We start from the raw sequence: 12,075 nt of genomic DNA, 5'->3' as shown, positions 1-12,075 counted from the left end.
TAACACAAAAGGAAATCAGGTTGGTCAGGCATGATTTGCTCTTGGTGAATCCATACTGGCTGTTCCTGATCACTTTGTTGTCCTCTAGGTGCTTCACAGTGAATTCCTTGAGGATCTGCTCTATGATATTGCCAAGTACAAAGGTCAGGCTGACTGGTCTGTAGTTCCCTGGATCCGCCTTCTTTCTTTTTTAAAGATGGGCACTATATTTCCCCTTTTTCATTCTTTCAGGACTTCACCTGACTTCCATAAGTTCTCAAAGAGGATAGTGAGTGGGCTCCGAAATTACCTCAGCCAGTTCCTTTAGTACCCTAGGATGCATCCCATCGGGCAATCACTAACCTGTTCTACCATTACTCTAGGTTGTTTTTCTCCTTCCCTGTTTTTGTTGTTATCTGCACTCATCATTTAATAGCTGCCTGTATTTGTGAAGACTGAAGTAAGAAAAAAAAAGGAATTAAATACTTCAGACATCCCTGAATCATCCATAACTAGATGGTCTTCTGAATTCCACAAGAGACCCCTGGTTTCTCTGGTCTTCCACTTACTTTTGACATATTTGTAGAATCCCTTTTTATTGCCTTCGATATGCCTTGCCAGCTGTATCTCAAATCATGCCTTAGCTTTCTTAATTTTCTCCCTACATACCTCTTATACTCTTCTCTGGTACTATGACAAAGTTTCCACTTTTTGTAGGATTCTTTTATGAGTTTCAAGTCACTGAAGAATTACTGTCTAGCTAGGCTGGTCTCCAGTTGCACTTCCCATCAGGGTAGCTTGCCCCTGCACCCATAAGAGGCCTTCCTTAAAATGCAGCCAGCTCTCCTGGATTCCTTTTCTGCTCAGACTTGACACCTAGGGATCCTGCTCCCCAGTTCCCTGAGTCTGTTAGTCTGCTTTTTGAAGTCTAGTATCCTTATTCTGATGCTCTCCTTCCTTTCCCTTAGGATCTTGAACTCATTCATTTCATGGTCACTGTCACCCAAGTTACCTTCCACCTTCATGTTCTCAACCCATTCCTCCTTATTTGTGAGCAGTAAGTCATGCAGAGATTCTCCCTTAGTTGCCATCTCTACCATCTATATGAAGAACTTCTCCCCAAAACACCCCAGGAATTTGCTGGACTTCTTGTCTACTGTTGTGTTTCCCTCCCAGAAGATATCTTGATAATTAAAGCCCTCCATGAGATCTATGTGCATAGCTGCATGCACTCTCCTCCTGGATGGGATCCATGCCTCATTTGGGTACTCATTATGCTGGTTTCTTTGAATCAGTTCAGCTCTGTGGAGGAATCACTTCACTCACCAGTGAAGCGGAGCTATATTTGGAGTCCTTATCAACCCTTGCTATAACAGAGTACAGAAGCACAGTACAATAGGACAGGATGGGAAGTGGTTGGATCTCCTGATTTCATTAGATCTATCAACATATTTTTGTACCATGACTATGAGGCTTTGCTTTACCTTTGTAGTCTCTGGGGACATGCTGTTCAGATGCTGTCTTTCTCTGAGAGGTACCAGAGAGGATAGTGTGTACATGGAGCGTGCTCCTATTTTTTTCATACATTCTTCTTATTACTTATCTGTGGCTGCTTAGTGTGGGGTGGCCAACCTGTGGCACAGGAAGCTTCTGTGTATAACACATAACAGATATGGGATGGAGCAGGAAGCACACCAGTAGATAGGGCAGAAAGCACGTAGCAGATTGGGCAGGGGAAGGGGATCAGAGGCACTGGGGGAGGGGAAGGGACTTAATTAGTCACATGCTTGAGGTCAAGCTCCTTTGTGAAAGTACCATTGTGTCTTTATTGAGAAGTGACAGGATATCATGAAGCTCTCTACCAATGACTTCCGTCGATGGAAGTCTAGGCTGAGTAAATACTGAAGGATCAGAATATAAGATATGGTCAGAATGCTGCTAAGTGTGGGAATCTCTTAATGTTGAAGGAGAACATATCGGCAGGAGTGACAGGCATTTCACCTGAATGAATCCAGTAATGATGATGAGATCTCAACAATTTAGACCCTTTCAAATTTACTTCATATCATCCAGTCCTGCATACACTTTATGCTGACTTCTATGCAAGAGAAAGGCAGGATTGGAGCCTAGGGGTTAAACATCTTTGAAACTCAATATGGCTATTTCTCATTAGTGTGTATTCATCAGGGAAGGAAGAGGAGTTAAAGACCATACAGTGATCAATAGAATGAGTGTTTGACAGGAAGGTTATGTTCTCTAGAAGCTACATAATTTACAGACCTTTAATCCTTAGTAAATATTTATTTCATTGATTTTTTTTTTCCCTTTTTTCCTCCACCCCACATGAATCTCTTTATGTATTCTCATCAGAAACCTTATTTAACAGCTACTTTTACTGGGAAAGTAAAATCATGACTGAAATGCATAATGACTGCAGCATTATTCCTAATTAAAGGCAATGTGGCATCTATTGTTGCATAATTAAGGTGCAGCATAAATGCACAGAATCTCTTATGGCCCCACATGACGTAAAAACTTTCTCAACTCATATTCTGCGGGTGTTAAGAAAACAAGCATGTGCCGCATAAGTATGCATAAGGTGAAAACTGAACATACCTTGTATTTAACTTCAGCTATTAGAGTAAGTGTTCACTTCAGATGAAATATAGGCTTGATTATCCACACCGTTGCTTTAATTTGTAATGAAATGTAGTGCTGAGTTAGGTGTGTATGTATATTGAACACGGACTATCTAAAAACATTAAGATATTAAAGTCAAGCACTGAAAAGGTAGGAAAAAATGAAATTTGGGTTGCCTTGATTTGACCTTCTTGGCCTTATGTTTTATTATATAATCTTTAATTATATGATCACATATTATTTTTGCCTCACTGAACCCCTTCTTCATCCAATGCACAGGAAGGATAGTGCTAACTAAAGACATTGATTAGATGCTTATTAAGTGAGCACTGCCCATTCTAGCCATTGAACGAGACCATTAGATGATTACAGGGTAGAAACTGTATCAGAATGCATGCACCCTAGGAAATACTAGAACTGAGTTGCTTGCACAGTTTTTTCAGGTTGTCCTCTGACTTCTGTGTGCTTGCTTGACTGTGTAGCTTTAATTCTTTACAAGTATAATTTTCAGTTTGCTTTTTTTAAAACATAGGAGAAAAAAATCTGATATGATGGCATATTTGCATCCATATTGGTTACTGGTGGGACAGGAACTTTTACATCCATCACAAATACCTCTGCTATTTGAGCTGAGTAATTAATGGCAATAGTAGGTTGTCAGCCTCTTTTTTGGATAAGCAAAGATGGGACAGGACATTTGTTGATGAGGTCTGCAAATATTTCCTGACAGCTGAGTAATGGTCAGATTTAGTTTCATTCCAGGCTGTGTGTTTTAGTGGGCAGTCATCTCCCATTTTCTCCCATCCTAGAGTGTGACTTCTGCCACATCTCATTGAACTTGATATTATCACAGCAGTCTGTTCCCTCTCCTGGGTCTTCATCACAGTCATATTATGCACACTGATCCTTCCCCACACTTCAGTTTTCTCTTCCAGTCCTACTCTCCTTGCGCAGCCCTGTGGGCTGGCTGGTTGAGTACCAGTCTCCTCTGTTATGTCTAAGTCTCCCTCTTTTTTTCTGTATCTGTTGCCTGACATTAATCCTTCTGGTACCTCATGAGAAGGGGGCAACTTTTATTTTTGCTGGAGGTGGGAGAGCTAAGACAATGGGCATGTGGAAAGTTTCATGCATTTCAGGTGACAGCCCTCTTCCTGAGGTAGGTGGGCCAGGCCCTCAGACCCCAACGTACTCAGTACTTCTGCCTCATGAGATCCATTTCTCGTCTCCACCCCTTCCTCCAGCTACTTATCCAATCTCAGTGGTTCTGTCCACCAACTCAGTCTCACTTCAATGCTGTCACTGGCTCACAAGCCCAGGGTTTTCATTCCGATCCCCATCCGGCAAGACATCTTGTCCACTCTACCCTTTGTCCTGTTGGCATTCAGATTTGCCTGGGTGACAGCCAAAGTAATCCAGGAGAAATGGTTTGTGTTTTTTATCTGGTTTGGAGAGAAGCAGCCATTACAAAGCAAGACCCTCTGGGCCCCGCTAGCTTTGTCTTAGTCTATGCCCAGTCATTCTGTGGGGCCACTGAGATGGTCACTGGTGGAAGCTCTTAGGGGGCCGAGCAGGCTCTGTGATGATGGCATCCTTAGCAATCTTAATGGCTGAATTCTGGCAAATCTCTACAGTGCATGTGCAAACTACAGTTTTCAGAAGTTGTGTGTATGTGTGTACATGTGCGTATATGTGTTTTTCAAGCAGAGCTTATTAGCTTGCATGGAGCTCTGCACTAATGCAGCTGGATTGCTACCTCTTTGGGAGCCATCACAGCATCTCTCAGTGTGCCACTGCCCTGCACTGGTATTAACTGCCCTGGTATTAACATGCCAATGAGTTGGTTAAAATGAGCAAAACAACATTTTTCCTGCCTTGTTCTCAGAAACAGCTGAACAATTTCACCTGTTGTTTATCTCTTTTTTCCCCCTGAAATAAATTCAGCTGGAGACAGACATCCAGCATGGAGAACTTCAACTCAACTGGTTAAAGCTGTATTAAGTCAAAAGTAACACAAACTCTGTCTTGAAATGGGAAGTGTTAGACAACCTTAAGAATAGATGGTGATAGCAGCCCTGTATAATAGCTCAGCATTTTTTCTTTTTGTCTTCTAATAGCACTTAAGAGTCCACAATCCTATCCTAAGGCCCCACAGTTCTGGGTACTGTACAAACATAACTAAATCTCAGTCCTTAGTCTTGTTGCAGTAAAACTAAGCTCATATATAGATAAATATTATAATAGGTATCTATTTGATATCTCTATTTGGAAAAGTGCTAGTGCCTTCCATCTGAAGGCTATCACAGTCATTGTTACATTTAGTAGATGAGTGGGAGACTCATTTAGATTCAATTATGCTCTTTTACATGGTAGAGACCTAGTAACAGTGGAGGGATTGGCCAAGCGAAGTGGCAAATTAGTGTTAATTAGTGTTAATCTGTTTGGGCTGAGTAGTATTCCTGAGTAGAAACACCAGGGCTAGGATACCAGATCTGCAGCCTGTAGACATTTAGGGTGCAGACAGAAGTGCAGCTCTCTGCTGTAACTGAGAAAGTTTTCAGAATGGGAGGGGGGGAAAGGAGCAGAGGGAGCTCATTCTAGGGGTTCCCCAGCTGTTGCTGGAGGGTGGGCTGGGTGAACTGGAGTCCAAGCCAGCCTCTGGCAGGGGGACTCCAGTACACCTGCCCTGCCCTACAGCGGGGCGCTGAAAACCCCCAGACTGAACTCTCTCCGCTCCCTTTCCCCCCTCCTATTCTGTAAACAGCAACAGGCTGAGAGGCAGCATGGGCAGAAGTTACAGAAGATACTCTGTTTTGAAACATCTTCATCTGACCCCTCATACAATAAGAGTTCAGATTTTCACCTGATCAGCCATTTTTGAAGCTGTCTGCAGCCATGCACTTGTATTTGGTCATGGCTATAGACTGCGTTGTATGGTCAAATTGGGCAAAAGTGGTCACTTCTGTTTGCACCCTTAGGCTGCCTATAGATGTGCTTGTTCATGTTCTAATTAGAACACTCCAGCATTGCCTGACCCTCACATGTATTAAGCCCCTGTGCATTTCAAAATGGCCATGGGAGCACTTTATCTAAAGCTCATCAAATGAGCTTTAGATAAAGTGTCGTGTCACCATTTTGAAATGTGTGGCGGCTTAATACAAGTGATGGTAAGCCGTTTTAATTAAAGCAGTTGTCCAGGAACTGCTCTAATTAAAACACCCCCTCACCCCCACCTCCAAGCACATATTTAGATAAATATTATAATAGGTATCTATCTGATATCTCTATTTGGAAATAGAGGCAGCCTTAGATGGAGGAAGCCAGCTGGAAGAGCTACAGATCTTTTAAAGCTTAGAACTTGTTTGAGTTAGACGTGGATTTCTGAGGAAGGCAAAACTCCCTGATGTTTGTACCATTTTCTGGGAGGCAGGACTTGGCATACTTTGTTTTAAGTAAATAAGATGATACCGAATAATATAGCTGACTTGTATCATCAATTTCTCATCCTAATAGAAACAAGCCTGGGAGGCCCTGAAAGCTGTCTAACTATGAGGGCCAAAGGGTCATCCGTGTCATCTGTGCATACAACCGTATACCAAAATATATATACGTGAACATAAAATACATGCAAAGTAAATTCAGAAGTCACTGGTGATTTGGGAGAGGGGAGGATGTCATTTTTTTTTTGTTAAAGGTAGCTTCAATATTTCAAGGGGACTGAGTTAAAGGCAATACGGCACACCTTCTAAGGTGTCTTATACAGGGCATACAAGATAAAATGAACCCCAAATCATTAGTTGCTCAGGCCATCTGTCTTTCTTTGATTAGGAGTTCAAAGCTGTATCTTAGACCTTAAAGCATTTTCCTGTGCCCTGTTGACTGCTGAATGTATGTAGAGATACTATTTATCAAACATTTCCCTGACAAAATAAGGGTTTTGATCAATACAATGAATGTCAGATCTGCAATGCTAAATTTGGGCAGATTGCTTTTGCACATATTTCTTTCTTCCATAACACAAATGTATTTTTTGTGAGTCTTTTTTCTGTTAACTTTTTTCTGTTATTTATTGTTTTGCTTTCCCTCCTGAGTCAGATTTTTTGAGTGCTGCCTATAAAGATTATTCCATTGTTGATTTATTTATGGCCAAGTAAAACCATCTTACTTATGGGAACTACACATCTGAGGAAATAATTTACATTATAGAAATTAATGAGTTCTACTGCAGAGGTCATCTTTGTAAATTACTTAAACTAGCCAATGGCCAAGAGTATATACATAGGTAAGTCTATATTCCCTATCTTCAGATAATATCTGTATTGTATCCCTAGATGGGAAAGATCCTCTGGGACAAGAAGGACACTCCTATGCCTATTAGTCTTCTAAATCCTAGGCTGGTAATGTGGGTATTGGTCCCTGTTCTGATACAAGCTATGTGATCCTGGACAAGTTATATAGGACCACATCCAAAAAAGGTCTTAAGTGCTTAAGGGTGAAGTTTCACGTTACACTTAGACCATACTAAGGTCACTTAAAACACAAGTGTCTGAATGTTGAAGCTTGTTAATTCATGCGAAATGGCCTCTAAGTCTATCAAAGTTATATCAACACAAGCAAAGGTAAATTCTGGGTTGTGCTACCTAGCTCTTGTTAGGGTAATTTCAATCTGCTCCATGAAAATAAAACAAGCTATTTACTCAGCATCTCAGGAGGCTGCTGCTTCTAGCCCCCCACACTCACCATCCCCAAGCAAAGATAGAGCCCAGGTGTCCTGGTTCCTAGCCATGCCCCTGCTCACAATCCTTCTAGTGGGAAGTTAGAGCTGTGCAGGCAAAAAACAGTATTAATGTGTGTGTATGTGCAGCACATTCCAACTTTAACGCATCTTAATATTCCACAGATTTAGTATGGTCTAAGTGTAGCATATAAATTCATGCCTCAGGTCTAATATAGGAATGTGCACCTAAATTATACCTAAGTAGGCCACAAACATTCCACTTAACTGTTTAGGCACTAGGGCCATTTTAGCACCTGCATTTTCATTAGTAAAGTTTTTAGGTATCTGAAGTTCTGCTTGTGCATATCCAGAACTACTGCTGTCTTACTGAGCTGATGACTTGGTGCCCATTTCCTGCCCTATCCCTGTTTTAGATTACCAAACTAGGCCTCTCTCCAAGCTTTGCTAAGACTAAGCTCATTACCTTGCAATTACTTTGGGAGATGAGCTGTAGTCCCTTCAGACTGAGGAGGGTCTAGAACTTGGGTCTTCCTTTCTGGAAGGTGGGTTGAAAAGGTCAGTAGAGTTAAACAGGGCAGTTAACACGTTGAAAGACATAGCAATAAACAGCTGGAGTTAAAAGCTAGTCCAGATAATGTGGAGACTAAAGCATAGTCTCTTTTCTGAGACTATGGTTAACACAATCCAATCTATGGCTGATTTATTGTTCTTCACTTTAATTGTTGTTATTTAAAATTTTTTTCTTTAAGGACAGCTCTGAGGTCAGTGATGGAAGGTCCAGGGATGTTTAAATGTTGCACCATGGGTTTTTGTGGTGTTCCTGGAACTGATGTTAAATCAATGGAGTGAAATTTAAGACACCATTCCCCTATTGTCATTCACCAATTAACTGGACCCAGTTGATGTCCCCAAGTTGCAATGCATGAAGAAGATGTTTCATTTGGGTGTGGTCCATGTTTTTGTAGCCAGAAAAGCTGTAGTAGATCTATGTTATACCTCATTTCAGCCAGTTATTTGAGGCTTGAAAATAATAGGTGATTTAACTAAATTCAATATCTTTACCTAGTATCTTGCTCAATTTGGGTTTTACATTGTCATCTTCTTCAGAAATCCTTTGCAGTCGTGGGTAATTGTCTTCCATGGTTGTCTTATCTGTGTGTCCAAAGATGGCTGATGGCCTATCCAGAACTGACAGACTCTACTGCAGCTTGGACGTGTGTTTCTGTGTGCACAGGGTGGCGCTGGGTTCTTCATTTGGTCTATGACATGCTGTTTCTGCCGTTCCCACTTTTCCATCTCCTGTTGTTATTTTGATGTTTCAAAGTACTGAGATCCCTGCAGCAGACTCTTCCTCCATTTGGGGCAGCCCTAAGCAATAGTATCGCATGAGTTGACATTGATGTTGCATTTTTTAAAGTTGGCCTTGAATATCTTCTGGGCAATCTGGTGGTTGCGCCAGAGGAGAAAGCAGACCTCTTTAACCAATTCTTCACCTCCGTTTTCTTGGGCAGGGACCGGGACTTCCCCACTGTGATGCAAGACGGACTCGAGGGGAACACCTCCAGATCTCAGGTTGGGGAGGACCGGGTTAGACAGCTTCTGGAGGGGCTGGATGTGTTCAAATCAGCGGGTCCAGATGCTCTCCACCCCAGGGTGTTGAGGGAGCTAGCAAGGGTTATTGCAAGGCCCTTGGCACGGCTTTACGAGCACTCGTGGTGCTCGGGCCAGGTGCCAGATGATTGGAAGATAGCCAACATGGTCCCCATCTTTAAAAAAGGGAGGAGGGAGGACCCAGGCAACTATAGGCCCGTCAGTCTTATCTCAATCCTAGGGAAACTCTTTGAGAAGATCATCATGGAGCACATCTGCGATAGGCTGGCCTCAGAGATGATGCTCAAGGGCAATGAGCACGGTTTCATTAGGGGCAGGTCATGTCAGACCAACCTGATTGCCTTTTATGATCAGGTCACAAAAGCCTTGGATGCAGGTGTCGCGGTGGATGTAGTCTTTCTGGACTTCAGCAAGGCCTTTGACACCGTCTCCCACCCCATCCTCATTAAAAAATTGGGCAACTGTGGCGTTGATGCCTACACAGTCAGATGGATTGCAGATTGGCTGAAGGGTCACACTCAGAGGGTGGTGGTGGAAGGTCATATTCGACCTGGGGAGGAAGTGGGCAGTGGAGTCCCTCAGGGCTCAGTCCTTGGGTCTGCGCTGTTCAATCTCTTTATCAGCAATTTGGAGGATGGGGTGAAAAGCAACTTGTTTAAATTCACTGATGATACCAGAATTTGGGGTGAGGTGAACACGCTAGTAGGGAGGGAAAGACTGCAGCAAGATCTGGATAGGTTACAGGGGTGGGCTAACAAAAACAGGATGTGTTTCAATACTGACAAATGCAGGGTGCTACACTTGGGCAGTAGTAACCAGAAGCACACTTATAAGATGGGAAACTCTCTTCTTGAGAGCATGGAAGCAGAAAGGCATCTTGAAGTCATTATTGACTCCAAGATGAACATGGGCCGACAGTGCAAGGTCATGGTTGGCAGGGCTAACTGCACCTTGTCATGCATCCACAGATGCATCTCAAGCAGGGCCAAGGAGGTGATCCTCCCTCTCTATGCGACACTGGTCAGGCCTCAGCTGGAGTACTGTGTCCAGTGCTGTGTGCCCCACTTCAGGAGGGATGTGGACAACATTGAGAGGGTCCAAAGAAGGGCTACCCGCATGATCCAGGGACAACAGGACAGACCCTACAATGAGAGACTGCAGGACCTGAACCTGTTCAGCCTTCACAAGAGAAGGCTGAGGGGGGACCTGGTGACCGTCTATAAACTCACTAGGGGGAACCAGAAGGTTTTGGTAGAGACCTTGTTTCTCCTAGTGCCCCCTGACATAACAAGAAATAACGGCCACAAGTTGTTGGAGAGTAGGTTTAGATTAGATATCCATAAGAACTACTTCACAGTCAGGGCGGCTAGGATCTGGAACCAACTTCCAAGGGAAGTGGTGCTGGCTTCTACCCTTGGGTCTTTAAGAGGAGGCTTGATGCCTACCTAGCTGGGATCATTTGAGCCCAGTTTTTTCTCCTGCCCAGGCAGGGGTCGGACTTGAAGATCTACAAGGTCCCTTCTGACCCTACTTCTATGATTCTATGATCTTGCTGAATTTGGGTTTTATGTTGTAAGCTTTCTGGGGAAGAGATACACTTATAGGCTGCATCCATATGTGTATAGCAGCATGTCAGAGGAGTTTGAGATGCCACAGAAGGCACACTGTACATGAAAAAATGTTCCTCGCACTACATATTTGCAGTGTGGACCCTGAATTTGATACTGGAAAAAAGTGGTGTACAGCACACTCTCAAAGCATGTCTGGAAGCAACTGGAGGCTGGGTCCTCCAAGGAGACACTTGGGTAGCTGGCCAGAGCATCTAGATGGATGATGAAACCTGCTGCTGCTTCAACACACTCACTGAGCATGCTGGAGAAAATAAAAGCAGGGTGTGAGTGGGTGGGGTGATTCTAGTTCCATCTCTCCTCTATACTCGCCTGCCACGACTTGGATTAAAAGGAAAATGAAAGAGATCAGTGGTCTTATAAGTGCTAGTAATTAACAAGCTTCACCCAGATGTAACTTGCTCAGCGTGCTAGTTTATTTTCTAAGATAAGGGATTATAGTAACGGTAGCCTCACCAATTACTTCATTGGCAAAGCCTCCCAGCAATGCCAAACAGTTCTCTTAACACAGGATGCTTCCTGGAAACAATGTAATGCTCAGCATTCTAAGTGGTAATTATCTGGTTAGTGAGGCATGTTTCTCATGTCTCACAATGCAAGTCTTATACTGGGACCATCTTGGCAGCTTTCCTGCTTCCCGCGTCACCACTCTCTACAGTGTCCCTTAGGGGTTTGAGATTCATGTTGGTGTAGGGTCTTCTTGCCCATCTGTCATCTGCCACCCGTGGGATGCCCTCTTCCCACCAGGATGCCTTGCAGTGTGGCTCTGTCTAGCCTCCATTCTCCTTGCACTCTCCGGAGCTGCTGCAACCTCAAGGTAGGTAGCCTGCCTGAATGAGTTCTCTGTCTTGAATCCCTCAGTCTTGGCACCTCTTTCTGATTATCAGGTGGATTCCTCAGGTTCTTCACCATCTGAGTCTCACAATGCTCCTTGCTTCTCTCTTTGTGCCCGAAGGCAACAAGTAGATGCTCCACTGCTGTATTTATGCAAGTTTTGGCGGGCTAATCACCCAATCTTGTACCAGGTGTGTAATTACTTCCACCTGGCAGGGTGCATTTTCAGGTCAATCCTGCCCAACCTTGTCTTAGTAACAGGGCTCCTGCCTGAGCCCCTGTTACACAGGGTATGGCTCATAGCAGCATACAGCGGGCCCTTGGGGCACTCATGGCCCATGGCAAGCAAACCCCTCAGCTGTGTGTGACTCAAGCTGAGTCCTGAGAGCTGCACATGTGTGGAGTTTATTTGGGGGGAGGTGTGGGAATGTGGAAGTGTGTGTGAAGGAGGGGGCGGGAGGTCCAGCTAAACAGGCAGCTAGACACAGCTGCCTCCAGATGGCAAGTCTGTTGTGGTGGGCAGAGAAGGGAGGGAAGGGGTGTGTGTGGAGGGCAGATCAATAGCCCCACAGTGAGCAAGGGAGGTATTGGGGCTGGGGTGGGACAAGCTGCCCAGCTGGGGCAGTGGGGTGTGGGAGGAGGGGCGGG

The 12,075-nt window shown here is 44.0% G+C and overlaps 1 long non-coding RNA gene across 1 annotated transcript in view; it reads left to right on the top strand.

The window, feature by feature from the left end:
* Positions 1-513: 513 nt before the first annotated feature.
* LOC109302544 overlaps positions 514-12,075 on the top strand; it is a 20,303-nt gene continuing 8,741 nt past the window's right edge. Inside the window, exons 1-2 of the long non-coding RNA XR_002098835.1 lie at positions 514-526; positions 11,162-11,169. This is a non-coding gene — a long non-coding RNA (uncharacterized LOC109302544). The remainder of the gene's footprint in view (positions 527-11,161; positions 11,170-12,075) is intronic.

This window comes from Gavialis gangeticus, unplaced genomic scaffold (assembly GCF_001723915.1).
Source record: "Gavialis gangeticus isolate Ggan-Ray unplaced genomic scaffold, GavGan_comp1, whole genome shotgun sequence".
NCBI lineage: Eukaryota > Metazoa > Chordata > Crocodylia > Gavialidae > Gavialis > Gavialis gangeticus.
The sequence above is the reverse complement of the archived record's forward strand: the minus strand, read 5'-3'. Positions and strand labels throughout refer to the sequence as shown.